Genomic DNA, 16,251 nt, shown 5'->3' on the forward strand with positions numbered 1-16,251 from the left:
GGAAGCTTTGTCTGCCAGATAGAGGAGGAAGGGAAGGAGAGGTCACACACGACTCCTGTCTTCCCCTGTACAAGGTCAATGTACTTTGTTTAAATTATGCATCCTAAGTATAGTTAAAACAACAATAAACAAATTCTGGGCTTCTTTTATGTGGCTTAATGACGCACGCACGCACGCACGCACACACACGCACACACACACGCACACACACACAAAGAAGACTTACGCATTACACAAACACCACAAATATATTATTCTACTGGTTTTTTTTAAAGGTGGTGGTGGGGAAGGTTGGGGGTGAGGTGGGTGGGGGTGCAGGTGGGTGGGGGTGCAGGTGGGTGGGGGTTCAGTGGTTCACCCGGCTGCTCACACTCGCCTGGAACAACTCGGAGGACAGTGGTTCACAGAATCTAGTCAGTGATGCGTGTCAGTGCCCTTTGTTGTTGTGCAGACAGACAGACAGACAGACAGACAGACAGACAGACAGACAGACAGATAGACAGACAGACAGACACCTATCTACTTCCTCTCCTTCATCTACCATTTTCTCATCTTTATAATCAAAACAGTTTTCAGGATCAAGGGTTTGTCTTTATAACGCAGCAATTATGGTTCTCAAGTGTGACTGGGGGGCCTTGCTGTATAGGGGGAATATAGTTAACCTAAAAGGAGGCCAGATGACATTCCCATCACCACTACTACCACCCCCCACCCAGTACAACCACCACCACTACCACCCCCACCCAGTAACCAGCACCACCACCACTACCACACCCCACCCAGTGGCAACCACCACCTGATTACCACCCCACCCAGTACAACCAGCACCACCACCACTACTAATTTCACCCAGTGCAACCACCACCACTACCACCCCCAATTCAGTACAAACTGGCACCACCACCACTAACACCCCCATCCAGTGCAACCACCACCACTACCACCCCACCAGTACAAATCCAGCACCACCACCACTACCACCCCCATCCAGTGCAAACCACCACCACTACCACCCCCACCCCCCACACCATCATTATCACCACCATCTCCCCACCCCCTCTCGACCTCGCTGCTCTAAATACAGGCACACAGAGGCTGTGTACTGTGAAGCACTACTAAGGAGCACATGTCAGCACACACACACACACACACACACAAACATATCCTGTTGTAGAAGAGTTAACATGAAAGTGGCTCACAGATGGTGTTACTCCTAGCTGAGTTATCATGCCTAAGGGTTGGTGACCACGGCCCTCCCCACTACCAACCTTCCCAGACATTTGTATCATAAATTGTGTAACGAAAAATCTCCCTCTTCCCGATCATCAATTTTTTTTCCTAGCAATTGAGAAGAAAACACTCATCCCTCTCACAACTTATCCTCTGTCTTCCTCCTCCTCCTCCTCCTCCTCCTCCTAATCTACACTGCCCTGTACTTCCTCTCTTGTTATTCTCTACTACTCCTCTATTTCATGTTCTCTCATATTCATCATTCTCCTCACTCCTCCTTCTACTCCACTCCTCTATACTCCCCCACAGTTCTCACCCCCTCCTCTACCTCCCCCATTCCTTACAGGCTCCTAAGGTCGTGTCCTCTTTAATCACCTCGTTAGGATATCTCGGCCTCATCTATAGATATGCAAATTAACTTCTTTTTTAATATATATGAAAGATCGTTTAGGGGTCGGTGTTACGGGCATACGACAGGTGTGATGTGAAGTACACTCCCGGGGATACATACATACATACATACATACATACATACATACATACATACATGCATACACACATACATGCATACACACATACATACACACAGAGGGAGAGCCGTGACACAGAACACTCGGCCGCCACTGGGTCAGAGAGGCTCCCACGTCGGCAAGTAACCCACAGTGAACTTGGCTGCTTATATGTAAATAACAGGTAATTGTCGCTCCTCGGGAAGTCCAGACCCATCATTGTGGTGAGCCCCTGCCCTCTACTTCTCCTCCTTATCTTCTCCCTCCGTACAGGATGTTGGCGGCGGTGCTGGGAGAGTTGTGTAGATTGCCGGGGAGAAAAGATGTTAGTGGGGAGGAAAGGAATTGGTGGGGAGAATTATACGAGTATGATACCTGATGATACCACCTTTGCAATACCTCTAAAATTCTCTAATGACACTGACTATGTAATAACCATTGGGTGATTAACCTGGCACTCGGCTGATGGTACCACCGAGTTACTCAAGGAATAACCTCATAATGTGTGTTTATCGAACCACTGCTTGCTGATTTGACTGATTCACTCACCACCTCACTGATAACGTCTCTACACACACACACACACACACACACACACACTTCATAAAAACATCGTGAACTTACCGTGAGCGAGGAAGGTTGTCAGACCTCCAGGGAGCCATATACACCACATAACGTCAACATACCTGCAGAAGAAACCAAATCAACATTAATATGGTCATTACAGGTGTACCTTGTCATTAATACACCTAACCCACACCTGTATCAGTCGCTTGTTATTGCAAGTGTATCTGGTCATTAATACACATTGATCAACACCTGTAGTCACCAGTCACCCACATATCACAACACGTGTACAGATCATGCCAATAACCTGACCCCTACACGTGTAATGACCACCTACAAGTGTCACCACCAACTCGTCTCCACAGGTGTATAAAAAGCGAGAATCCAATTCAGTCACACAGGTAATTACCCTTCTCAGGTGTTTTTTCTCAGGTGACCTTTACTGTCTGTCTGCAACCTCTCCCACCCTCTCCCCCTCCCATCTACCTCCCCACCGCCCTATTTAGTACGTAATTTTCACCATTAAATTCTTCACGTATTCACCCACCCCTTTTTTTTGTTGATTAGTTTAATGAGATGCATAACAGATTATAAGCAATGAAGTGATTGAGGGAGGAAGAGAGGAAGGGAGGGAGGGAGGGACAGGAGAGAAGGGGAGGTGAAAGGGGGAAGGAAGGGGTAAGAAAAATGGAGAGAGGGGAGAAGAGGAAGGAGAGAAGGGTGGAGGAGAGGAGGAAGGCGAGAGGAGTGGAAAGAAAGAGAAGGGAGAGGAAGGAGGAGGAAGGAAAAGTTCAAAAGGGTGAGGGAGAGAAGGGAGAGGAAAGGGTTGGAAGGAAGGAAAATGGAGAGAGGGAGAGAAACAAAGGGAAGATCTAGCCGTGTTATCCTCCCCACACGAGGCGACAGTGTACTATGGTCTCCCCTACACGCTAAGGTCACCCGCCATCACCACGTTACATACATCAACACTCACTAAGGTTCTTTACGATGAGTTCACCTGAAGATTAACCTAACCTAGCCTAACCTAAAGCTACTCTAACCTAACCTAGCCTAACCTAAAGCTACTCTAACCTAACCTAGCCTAACCTAAAGCTACTCTAACCTAACCTAACCTAAAGCTACTCTAACCTAACCTAGCCTAACCTAAAGCTACTCTAACCTAGCCTAACCTAAAGCTACTCTAATCTAACCTAACCTAACCTAAAGCTACTCTAACCTAACCGAGCCTAACCTAAAGCTACTCTAACCTAACCTAAAGCTACTCTAACCTAACCTAGCCTAACCTAAAGCTACTCTAACCTAACCTAGCCTAACCTAAAGCTACTCTAATCTAACCTAACCTAACCTAAAGCTACTCTAACCTAACCTAGCCTAACCTAAAGCTACTCTAACCTAACCTAACCTAACCTAAAGCTACTCTAACCTAACCGAGCCTAACCTAAAGCTACTCTAACCTAACCTAGCCTAACCTAAAGCTACTCTAACCTAACGCTGCTCTAACCTAACGCTACTCTAACCTAACAAAACCTAACCTAAGCTACTCTAATCTAACCTAACCTAAAGCTACTCTAACCTAACTTAACTTAATCGCCTAACCTTCCTCAACTATAAATTAAGGTACTTATTCTACAGCTGGGTCGACTAAGAGCGCCCCTACCCAAGTGGCTCGAACCATCAACCGTTGGATCAGGAAGTGAGTTATATATCCACTTAGCATCAGCATGAGGGTAACCAGCACTTGGGTACAGACAGAGACTCGTGTGTGTGTGTGTGTGTGTGTGTGTGTGTGTGTGTGTGTGTGTGTGTGTGTAGGGGAGATTAAAGGGTGAACCGTGTTGGAGTGTTATAGTCTGGGGGTAAGAGGGAGGAAGAAGGGAGGGGAGGGTAGGGGAGAGATGGAAGGAAGGAGGAGGAGAAAGGATGGGGTTAGAGAGAGGAAGTGTGGGAAATAAGAAAAGAGGAAGAAAGAAGGAAGAGTGGGAATAAAGGAAGGAGGAGGAGGAAGAAGGAAGGAGGGAAGAGAGGAAAGAGGGAGAGACGAGGAAAGAGGGAGAGAAGAGGAAGGAAGGAAGGAAGGAAGGAAGGAAAAAGGAAGAGGGTGGGAAGAGTGAGGAGAATGGAAGAGACGAAAGAGAGAAGAGAAAAAAGAGGAAGGAGGAACAATAGAGGAAGGAAGAGAGGCAGGGGAAAATACGAGGAAATAACGAAGGAAGGAAAGAAGGAAAGAAGGAAGAACAAGAGAAGCAGGAAGAGGGATTCCACTCCACCATATGCCACCCCCGCAACAGAAACCCAGCAACTTGTGATGAGTAAGCACCCACGGGACTATCCCCCTACACGACCACATGTTACCAGTCTCCACGAAGCCGCACTAACCGGATCCAACACACGCCCATGACCGCCCACTGTAACACCTACCCGGCTACTATAACACCCACCTAGCTACTGTCACTTTTCCCCAACTGGCTACGGTCACAATAATAATAATAATAGTAATAATAATAATAATAATAATAATAATAATAATAATAATAATAATAATAATAATAATAATAATAATACAGGTAATAATAATAATAACAACAACAACAATAATAATAATAATAATAAAAACAACAATAATAATAATAATAATAATAATAATAATAATAATAATAATAATAATAATAATAATATTAATACCGTAACAACAAGAGTCACCTCGGAGCTTCCTTACCACACCTCCATTACGAAAGCAGTAAGTCTACTTGATTATAACAACACAGGTGAGAAAAAATACCTGAGCTACCTTAATGAGGAGGAGTGGGTAGGGGTAGTGGTCTGGAAGTGGTGGTAGTGGCATTGGGGGAGGTAGTGGCGTTGGGGGAGGTGGTGGTGGTGGGGGAAGGTAGTGGTAGTGATGATGGAGGTGGTAGTTGTTAGTTGGTGGTGGTGGTAGTGATAGGGGTGGTGGTAGTGGTGATGAGGGTGATGGTGATGGTAGAGGGTAAGTGGTGGTAGTGATGATAGGGGTAGAGAAGTCGTACAGGTGTGGTGGTCATGGTGAACACAACTTTACCGAAATAACCTGTTGCATCACACCTCACGGGTGTCGTCCTCCCTCCCACATCTGTCTATCTCACCACTACACACACCTGTCTACCTCACCACTACACACACCTGTCTACCTCACCACTACACATACACCTGTCTACCTCACCACTCACACACACACCTGTCTGCCCCACCACTACACAATACCACCCGTCTACCTCACCACTGCCACCTGCTCCACCTCACTCACCACACACACACACCTGTCTACCTCCCACCACTCACACACCTGTCTACCTCACCACCACACACACCCGGTTCACCTCACCACTACACACACCTGTCTACCTCACCACTACACACACCTGTCTACCTCACCACTACACATACACCTGTCTACCTCACCATTACGAACCCTTCACCCTCACCCACACACTCCCCCCACCCTCATCCACTCATCCACACTCTACTCACCCACACCCACACATCCCTCACACCTCACCCACACACTCCTCAACCTCACCCACACACTCCTCACACCTCACCCACACACTCCATACCAAACACAGGGTCAAGGCACCATTAACCTTTACCCTCTCTGGCAAGTGTGCAGAGAGAGAGAGAGAGAGAGAGAGAGAGAGAGAGAGAGAGAGAGAGAGAGAGTCGTTAAAACAATGATAAAAATCACTTACAACATTACAGCACAAGTATAACCTTACCTAAACTATGTGCTTTTTCTAGCTAAGTAAACTGTTTAAATTCAATTCAACTTACTACACACACACCCTCCCCCCCTTAGTGGACCAGCCCGGAATAGCGTGTCTCCCCTCCCCCTCCTCTCTCTCACCGCTCCTACCTCCCTATCCCCACCCCTTCCCTCCCCCACACACATTCCACGACAATTAAACACCGCCTCCACAGACACGGTGTTCACGGGGTCATCACCACACGTAGTTACCCCCTGACACACACACCACCCTCCTTATACCAGGTGTTCACAGGTGTTCACTATGACCTGATGATAAGTACAAGGTATTTGTTATTTTTGTTATACTTTGTTGATAATTGAAGCGGTTTAATGGATACTTAATAGGATTGATAATTATTTACCTGTATGAGTTAAATTTGTTCACTTTTAAGGAAAAATAGTAACAAAATTATCACAAATTATCAACCAAGGTTATTTATGTATGTATGTATGTATGTATGTATGTATGTATGTATGTATGTATTGTTATTGAAACGAAGGAAATAATTAACAGGTCATTATGGAGGTTCTTGATAAATCAGCTGCCATGGGCGTTGAATCTTCACATTAATCTTCATAAATTATAATAGTAAAAAAAAAGAGGATCACCTGAAGAATACACACCCCAATTTATTTCACCTGATGATTATACACCTTAACGGTACCTGGTTGGAGAGGGGGGGGGGGTTAGGTTAGGTTAGGTTAGTTTAGCAGGGTGTCTAATTTTCAGGTGATCAACATACCTAATTTACTTCGAATAAACTATAAGAACAAGTTTTAGATAGAGGATAATGGTGCATGTCGACCCTATGACTCGTGTGGGTTGTTTGGGTCTTCCTCCTGGCCATGATCCAAGTTTGGCCAGATGACGTAATGGGTTAAATTGGGTAATAAACAAAACACAATTAGCCTGGCCCTCCTCCTGGCACTATGATGGCGGGGTGGTAAGTGTGCCAGAAGAACATACAGCGTTTTCCTTTCACTGTCTGTCTGTCTGTCTGTCTGTTTACTCCCGATGTCTTCATACCTCAACACGAAAGCAAAAATTTGGGATCACCTGAAGTTTGGCCTCTTTAAATTATCTCACCTTTTCAGTAAACACCCTAACCCCATCTATAAGGGGATAGGTTAAATTGGGTTGGGCTGGGCTGGGATAATGTTAAGGTGAAATAATCTTGATAAGAGGGGTAGGGGGGTTAATCTTCAGGTGATCCCCAACATATTTAAAGAGTAATGGACGTGGAAAATAGACCGAGCTACAAAATACCTGGGAATGTGTGTGGCAGGAGGAAGGCGGTGTTGTTGCCAAGACCACAATCAACTAAGTGTCCTCGTGTACTGAGCGAACGAGTGTTAAAGTACATTTGACATATAGAGACACGAGAGAGAAACCAGAGGCATCAGATGAACAACGTTGTTATACAGGAATCCGACTGTGAGAAAAATTTAGGAGTAATGACAAGAAGGAATCGTAAGCCAAGTAAACAATGTGTATTTGCTCGAAACAAGGCTAACAAAGTACTTGGATCCATACAAAGGAGTGTTAGTTACAAGACTAGCGAGGTTACCCTAAAACTATATCTTGTGCTTGTCAGACCTCACTTGGATTACGCACTTCAGTTCTAGTCACCGTACTACAGAATGGATATAGAATCCCAAGAAGAATTCAGAGGAGAATGACAAGACTAATCCCGGGCATTAGGAACCTTGAGTACAGAGACAGGTTAAAGCATCTTAATTTGCACTCCCTCGAGAGACGTAGAGTGAGGGGCGATATGATAGAGGTGTATAAATGGATGTCAGGGCTAAACAAAGGTGGTACAACAAAGGTACTCAAACTATCCAACCAGGAGCGAACTCGTAGTAATGGCTTTAAATTAGACAAATTTAGATTTAGGCGCGGGATAGGTAAACATTGCTTTGGAAATAGAGTAGTGGACGAGTGGAACAAGTTACCGAACTTCATCGTTAACTCGAAAGAGCTGGATAGCTTCAAACATAGGTTGGATGGATATATGAGCGATAGGAGTTGGGTGTAAACAGGCCTGCCCAGTATGAGCCAATAGGCCCGCTGCAGTTTCCTCCATTTTTATGTGAGACAAGACAGAAGGGAAGAAAAAAGAGAGGAAGCATGGAGCCGATAACTGCGTAGAAGGAAGATATGAGGACTCCTTATACCTTAATTACACCACGAGTTACTTTCCTAATACCACGAGTTATCTCCTTTACTTTCCTAATACCACGAGTTATCTCCTTTACCCTCGCCAACCATCATGCACCTCAGCACTTCCACGCCAGCATGTGTGTTGACGGCAAGTGCAAGACAAATCTACATCCCTGATAAACCTCAGCAACACCTTGCCTCACTACACACCTCAAGACCCAGGTGGTATTGTGTGTGTGTGTGGGGCGGAGGAGGGGTCACTTCACCTCACCCTCAAGACCAGGTAGGTGTGTGTGTGGGGGCGAGGGGGGTGGGGTCACCACACCATTCTCAAGGCCCAGGTGGTAGTGTGTGTGTGTGTGTAAAGTGGGGGCCACCACCCTCAAGACCCAGGTGGTAGTGTGTGTGTGTGTGTGTGTGTGTGTGTGTGGGACGGAGGGGGGGTCACCTCACCTCACCAAGACCCAGATGGTAGTGTGTGTGTGTGTGGGGCGGAGGGGGTCACCTCACCCCACCCCAAGACCCAGGTGGTGTGTGGGGCGGGAGGAGGGGGGTCACCTCCTCACCTCACCTCAAGACCCAGGTGGTGTGTGTGTATGAGGGGGGGCCACCACACCTCATTCTCAAGGCCCAGGTGGCGTTGTCTAAGTAAATCCTTGGTGGAGTGGGCCAGTAGGTGACGGATATAAACTCCCAGCTGGTAGTGGGAGGCTAAAATTATCCTGGCAGCTAAAATTATGCCTGATAGGTGTGTGTGTGTGTATTTATGGGGTAGGAGGCCAAGTTCAGTCAGATATGTTTGTTTATACTTGAGGCTTCCTATATTGCCACAGGCGTCGTCTGCGTCACAACTAACAACAACAACAACAGTACTATTTACAATGACTCATCGGGTGAGGAGATCAGTCAACCCCAGGAGAGCTGAGTCACAGCCGATAGTGTACAATGATGTAGCAAGGACACTGTTGTTGTTTTTTCTGTAAATGTTCTGATCTCACACACACACACACACACACACACACACACACACACACACACACACACACCTAGATCACGCCTGGGAATTTACGCCTCGACCTTACTAAGCGAACCCAGGAAATGCCAACCACGTGCACCTGCTGTATAAGATGATCTATTTCTGTGACCATCACCCGAGCCTTGTTCATCTCCGTCGAGGGAAAATGACTGAGAGATTAAAGTAATTTCATCCTATACCATTATTAAAATTTTTGGATACATTGTGTTCCGAATATTCCGTATAGTGACTGGTCAACGTACACCAAAACACCTCTTACCTGAACTAATTAAATGCCACTGATCTCATAACGGAGGAATACAAATAGAGAACTTTTATTTACGTGTGACAGAAGCGAGGTGAAGCCGTCTCCATATTAAGGGTTGTGTCTTGAAGAGCCTTAAGGGGATACTGTGTCTTAACAAGCCTTAACCACCACCACAGGAGACGGTAGCCAGGTCATCCTCCATTGCATAATCAATATCACACTGCCTCAGGTAAACGCAATCAAAATCACTCTGGCGTTAATGAGAGCAACAACTCATAAATACCTGCCCGTGTGATAAACAACACCCAGACGAGCACGGCACACCTGGAGCACCACCACACCTGAGGAGGCAATACTTAACACCTACCTGTCCTTCAATTAACCACAATTACTCCGAGGATAATCACCCCACAACACCTGTACAGGCTTCTGATTCACCTGTGTGTTGTAATCTCAATTTGGTGTTTTGGGTAGGTGAGGAAGGGTGGAGGGTGAGGTGAGGAGGAGAGTTGGAGGGGGAGGTAAAGAGGAGAGGTGGAGGGGGAGGTGAGGAGAGATGAGGAGGTGGGGTGAGGGGAGGGATTGTTGTTAATGATGATGAATGTTATTGTCTGATATTCATTACCTGCCTCGCTAGATGGCCTCTCCTCACCCCTCCTAACCTCCACCTTCTCCCTCATCCCCATCTCCTCTCGAACCCCCTTCACCCGACCTCCTCCCTTACCCATACCTCTTCCCCTACACCAAAACCCCCTCCCTCACCCCCATTTCCTCCCTCATACCCCTCCCTCATCTCTACCTCCTCCCCCACCCCCACCTCCTCCCGCCACCCCCACTTCCTCCCTCACACCCCCCCTTATCCCTACCTCCTCCCTCACTCCCCTTTATAAGGCGCCATCAGCCTCTCTCCCCGGGGCGGTGATCACTGATGATAGCTAAGGCCCCTCCTCCATCATACACCCCTCACAGTTTAACACTTCGCCCCCACCCACCATCACGTCTCCTCCTCCCTCCTCTATCCCCCATCATTCTCCTCCCTCCCCCTCCTCCACCCCCCCATCATGCATCATCATCCTTCCCATTCTATCCTCCCTTCACCATCACGCCTCCTCCCTCCTCTCTATCCCCCCATCACGCCTCCTCTCTCCTCTACCTGTTGGTGATGACTTATTAAGAGAACACCTGGTGATGACTAATGATGACTAATACATACCCTGGTGATGACTCAAGATTGAATTCCTATTATGTCGATGACTATCTTATGTATAGTAGATGCTGTTAGTTAATAATACGTATCTCCAAACTAGGTAATTCGAGTCAGTGCAAATACAACGCCATATAGTGCGAGTCTCTAAGATGCTGAGATAAAAAAAAACCCACGTCACCCCCACACGTCATCAACACCCCGCATGTCAACACCCCACCCACAACATCACTCAACACCCCCACACGTCATCAACACCCCCACACGTCATCAACACCCCCCAAACATGTCGCTAAGTCCAGGTTTCTAAAGATACCCGCGGAGCACAATACAGCCCCCCACCCCAGGAGATCCCGTTCTCTACAGTGCCTTAGAGGCGACAGTGAGGCAACACACCGATGATGAGATGACAACAACGATGATAAGAAGAAGAAGAAGAAGAAGTAGAACAGCATCAAGACAAATGGATCAGGATTTAACCATTTAATAGTAGTGATTAAGACCACAGACTTCCCCCTCACACTCAACACTAGTGTGAGTGTGAGGCAGACTAGGGGGGGAGCAGATCAACCCCGAACGTGACAACAGACAGACATAAACAGGTTTAATATTCATAGGGGTTAATGCCACCCCCTTAACCTCAACCCTCCTTGAGCACCGAACTGACCACTCCACACCTGTACCTGTGGACGGGGAAACTAATGCATCCACTTACTGTCACACCTGTAATTCACCCACCGTTACTCGTGGTGGTGGCCGCCTTGTGTGTGTGTGTGTGTGTGTGTCCTCCCTATCTTACCTCATTACCTGGTGTGAAAGGGTTATTATCTCACCTTACATCACTCCTCTACCCACCTGAAGGGCCCATAATTACTCTGTAGGCCCCTCCCTCGGGTATCACGCAGGTATCGCTAGGGCACTCAGCAGGTCTCCTGCACCTCCTCCTCCCCCCCACGCCTTCTGCACCAACACCTGACGACAATACCCAACACCGCCACCCACTACCCTCACCCTTACCCCGCCACCCACTACACCTCACCCTACATCGGCACCCTACACCGACACAACCACCGTCACCCCCCATAACTCCACCGCCACACCCAGCCACCGTAATAATCCTTATCTAAACCGGATTTTCACCATTAATCCACACACGAACCCCAAAATCCAACGCTCCACCACCACCACCTCTACCCTACCTCACCACCACCACCACCACCCACTACCCTCACCAGCTTCAACAAATAACAACAATAATCTCTACTTTACCTCATCTTCAGCTTAAAACTTCATGACGTGTTTATGACGTGTACAACCAATCAACACCACCTTTACACCTGGAGACTGGTGCACCCTGGCTCTCAAAACACTGACCTCTTGACTTGACCTGACCTCATGGGCTGTACACGGCTACGGCACCTCTCCTTCCCTCACCTGCTGCTGGCACTTGACACCCCCGCCCCCAAATTGCGAGGTGATACGCCAAAACAGTCACAGAATAGAGGGAACAATATAGAAATCACCTGAAGATTACACACCCTTCGTCCCCCACCGCCCCTCTCAACTTATTTCACTTGATGATTAACCACCTTAACGTTACCTGAGGAGGGTTAGGTTAGGTTAGGGAGCAAGGAAAATAGTCCTTTGAGTTCACTGAGGAGACAGCAATCGGCGATACATCTACCTTGCCCTGTTCAAAACCTCTCTCCTCCTCCCCCTATTCCCTTCCTTCTTATTCTTTTTCTTGCTGAGGATAATGGATTAACCCTTTTGAGGATGGCGCTTTAAACCTTTTAAGATTGATGGTTTAATCTGTAAGCCTTCTGAGGATGATAGTTTAATTTATAACCCTTTTTGAGGATGATGGATTAAACTTTTTGAGGATGATGGTTTAAACCTTTTGAGGATGATGGTTTAAACTTTTTGAGGATGATGGTTTAAACCTTTTGAGATGATGGTTTAAACTTTTTGAGGATGATGGATTAAACTTTTTGAGGATGATGGTTTAAACTTTTTGAGGATGATGGTTTAAACTTTTTGAGGATGATGGTTTAAACTTTTTGAGGATGATGGATTAAACTTTTTGAGGATGATGGTTTAAACTTTTTGAGGATGATGGATTAAACTTTATTTTCTCCAGAGGAAATTACTTTCCCACACCATTAATCAACAAACCATAGAGACAATATTTACTTTCTTTTGCTCAGGTAGACAGGTGTGGCAATTATCTGGACAGGTAAATTATACGCCTAGAATTTAATTACAGCAACAAGTAGTTACAGCCACCTGATAAAGTACAGTAAGAGGTGAGGGATTGCTGGTAGGTGGGGGGCCTCAGGTGAGTGTACCAAGGTGAGTCTCTACACACTCTGACCAGTGTCGTAAATGAGTTATTATTATTATTATTATTATTATTATTATTATGTGATGTATAGCAGAATAAAAAGGCTGAGAGGGAGAGAGGATGTGTGTGTGTGTGTGTGTGTGTGTGTGTGTGTGTGTGTGTGTGTGTGTGTGTGATTCGGTCAGTCCGAGTTAGGTCATAACCAGCCAAAACAAAGGGGCTTAAAGTTGACCCTTGGCTGCTGAATCACCCTATTGAGTAGGTAAGGGTGGAGGGAAAAGGGGATAGGGGTGGATAAGGTCAATTCCTCCGCCTACTTCCCCAAAGAAAACACACACACACACACACACAGTCATCCTGACCATTCATGACACATAATTGAATTTTCAAGGTACCAAAGACCCCAAGATGACTCCCCCTCCCTACGATCATTGGGGTGAAGGTGAGGGGGGGGGAGGTGAGGGCGGGAGGGGGCGGGGACTAGTGATTGGGAGAGGAAGATTGGGGAGAGAAAAGGATAGGTGGTGGGGAGAAGGTAAGGAGGTAGGGGAGGGAGAAAACATGAAAAGAGTGAGAATGGAAGGGTAAGAGGGGTAACAGAAGGAGGAGCGGAGATGGGGATGGGTAGTGAGGGGGCGTGCAGGAGGGGTGGAGGAGAGAATGGGGGAGTGGTGGAGGTGGAAGAATGGTAGGGGTAGTTGGAGAAATGGTGAAACGTAGTTGGCGGAATAGTGGAGGGAAGGAGGGGGGTGAAAGAGGGAAGGAGGGGAGGGGGACACGCGCCGGAATGCAGACTGTGGTACTCCCAGCCCTGGCAAGTGTGGATGATGATGATGGTGGTGATGATGATGCCCCCAACCCGTCCTCGGTCCGGTTCGGTCCATACCCGGTCCAAGCCGGTTCTGCCCCCTACCTTGTCTTGACTCGACGGGTGGGGGAGTAACGACCGGACCGTCAAGGAGGCCGTAGAACAAAGAGCACGAGGAGGAGGAGGTGGAGTAGGTGGTGGTACCCTCAACCTGCATAATTTATGGTGTGTCCACTACCCCTCAGCCCACGCCCATCCGTGTACCACCCACCACGCCCACACACCCACGCCATAATTTTCCCTCCCCCACCTACCCGACCGCCACGCCCACCTAAACTGTCTTCCTCGCCCAACACGAGGGCAGACGGAATGGCAGGTGATGGGCGCCCTCCGTTACACACACACACACGTGACATGTATACTGTGGTAGCGGCTCCTCTCCTTTCACCCACACACAAACGCGTTTCCTTCCTCTTTCTCCCTCACTAACCCCCTTCAAATTTGCGCTCGCTTGTATCGTGATCCTCCGCCGTGAAACAAATGTGTGTGTGTGTGTGTGTGTGTGTGTGTGTGTGTGTGTGTGTGTGTGTGTGTGTGTGTGTGTGTGCTTGGAGGTCAGGTGAGATTTAAGTGTTAGGTACTCTTGGCCGCCGGCATCACCTGGCGTTGACCTAGAATGACCCTCTCTCCCCCTACCACCTGGCGCTCGTCCACCTCCACCTCACACTTGACCTTTGAGAGCCACCTACCGTCATGTCTCACACTTGTAATAACTCAAGCGGGAAGGGGGTGCAATCAGTGAATTAATTATCATGAACGCTAATGACATTTCTTAGTGACCTTGTTTAGATATGTAGCGTGTGACCATATCTTCCATGTATGTGTGTGTGTGTGTGTGTGTGTGTGCGCGCGTACGTAGGCACTTAAATGTTATGAATGAACCTGCGTCCAAGAGACACAGGTTGTGCTAGTTAGACCAAAGACAATACAGACCAAGACACAGGTAACACCGATAACTACTACACACAACACAACACAACACACAGTACACCCATCTCCACCCCCTGAACTGAACACTGCTTCCCTCTCTCTCTCACACACACTGGAGGAGCACCGCGTGGAGTGACAATATACCAACCTCCCAAATACGTCCTCCAGACAGATTCCTCCCCTTGATAACTCGACTATCACCGTCTACCCCCTGTTGGGCCCACGGTGGGGTGTCATAATGTATTTGTTCAGCTCCAGAAAATGTGACGTTTATTAGGGAAATGATTCGATGAAGTATTGTAAATAAATGAATATATAAGAAATGTTAAAGGGAGGTATATTAATATTTGTTTATGTATGTTTATATTAATGTACATATGTCTTTGTGTGTGTGTGTGTGTGTGTGTGTGTGTGTGTGTGTGTGTGTGCCTGTCTGTCTTACCACACATTATTATCTTCTCTAGTATATACAGGACCTCACACACACACATTAACAAGTCCTTCCCCATTCGATTCCCTTCCCCAGGACACACGTGGATAAGGACGCGCTATAGACACGCAAGAGGAGCCATAGTCTCTAATAGGGCAGATGCATTTACGGTTAGAAAAGTTAATATGGTAAATTATCCACCCATGATAAATAACAATTAACGTGGTTGACAATCCACCCACGAGTTAACACACTATCCACACGAGGCAGGGAGAGTTAACACACTATCCACACGAGGCAGGGAGAGTTAACACACTATCCATATGCGGGGGTGGAGGAATAAGAGAGGCAGCAGACAAGTAGGTGGAGGGGTGAGAGAGGCAGGTGGAGGGAGGCAATAGATTGACAAGTGGAGGAAGGGGAGGGGGAGTATGTGGTGTCACTCCATAAATTAGGGGAGCTCTCTATCCTTATCCCTCCCTCTTCTACTTTCCTCTTACCCCTTCCTCCCTTCTTCTCTCCCTCTCTATCCTCCCCTATTCCCTCCTACTCCTCCCTTCTTCCTTCTCTCCAGCATGTTAGCGCATCAGCTTAACTGGTGAGTTTGAGAAGGACCCCCCCTCCCTACTACTCTCAATAAAACACCTGTAGTTGTCACGAGCTGATAATGGCGGCTCCCTGGTTATAAGTTTGTTAGCAACCAGGTAGGGGTGTGTGTGTGTGTGTGTGTGTGTGTGTGTGTGTGTGTGAAACGTCTGTCGTGGGTCAAAATAACCTAACCCAACTCAACAAAACCTAACTTAACCCAACCAATCGAACAAAATCAAAGTGAGATAAAGCAATTAATCACAGCACCACTGACTGACTGACTGACCAGGTGCCGTGGTGAGGAAGGAGTCAACACAGGAACATCTCCAACACACACCAACGGAAGTCGACCA

This window comes from Homarus americanus, unplaced genomic scaffold, assembly GCF_018991925.1.
Source record: "Homarus americanus isolate GMGI-L3 unplaced genomic scaffold, GMGI_Hamer_2.0 scaffold12810, whole genome shotgun sequence".
NCBI classification, from domain to species: Eukaryota; Metazoa; Arthropoda; class Malacostraca; order Decapoda; family Nephropidae; genus Homarus; species Homarus americanus.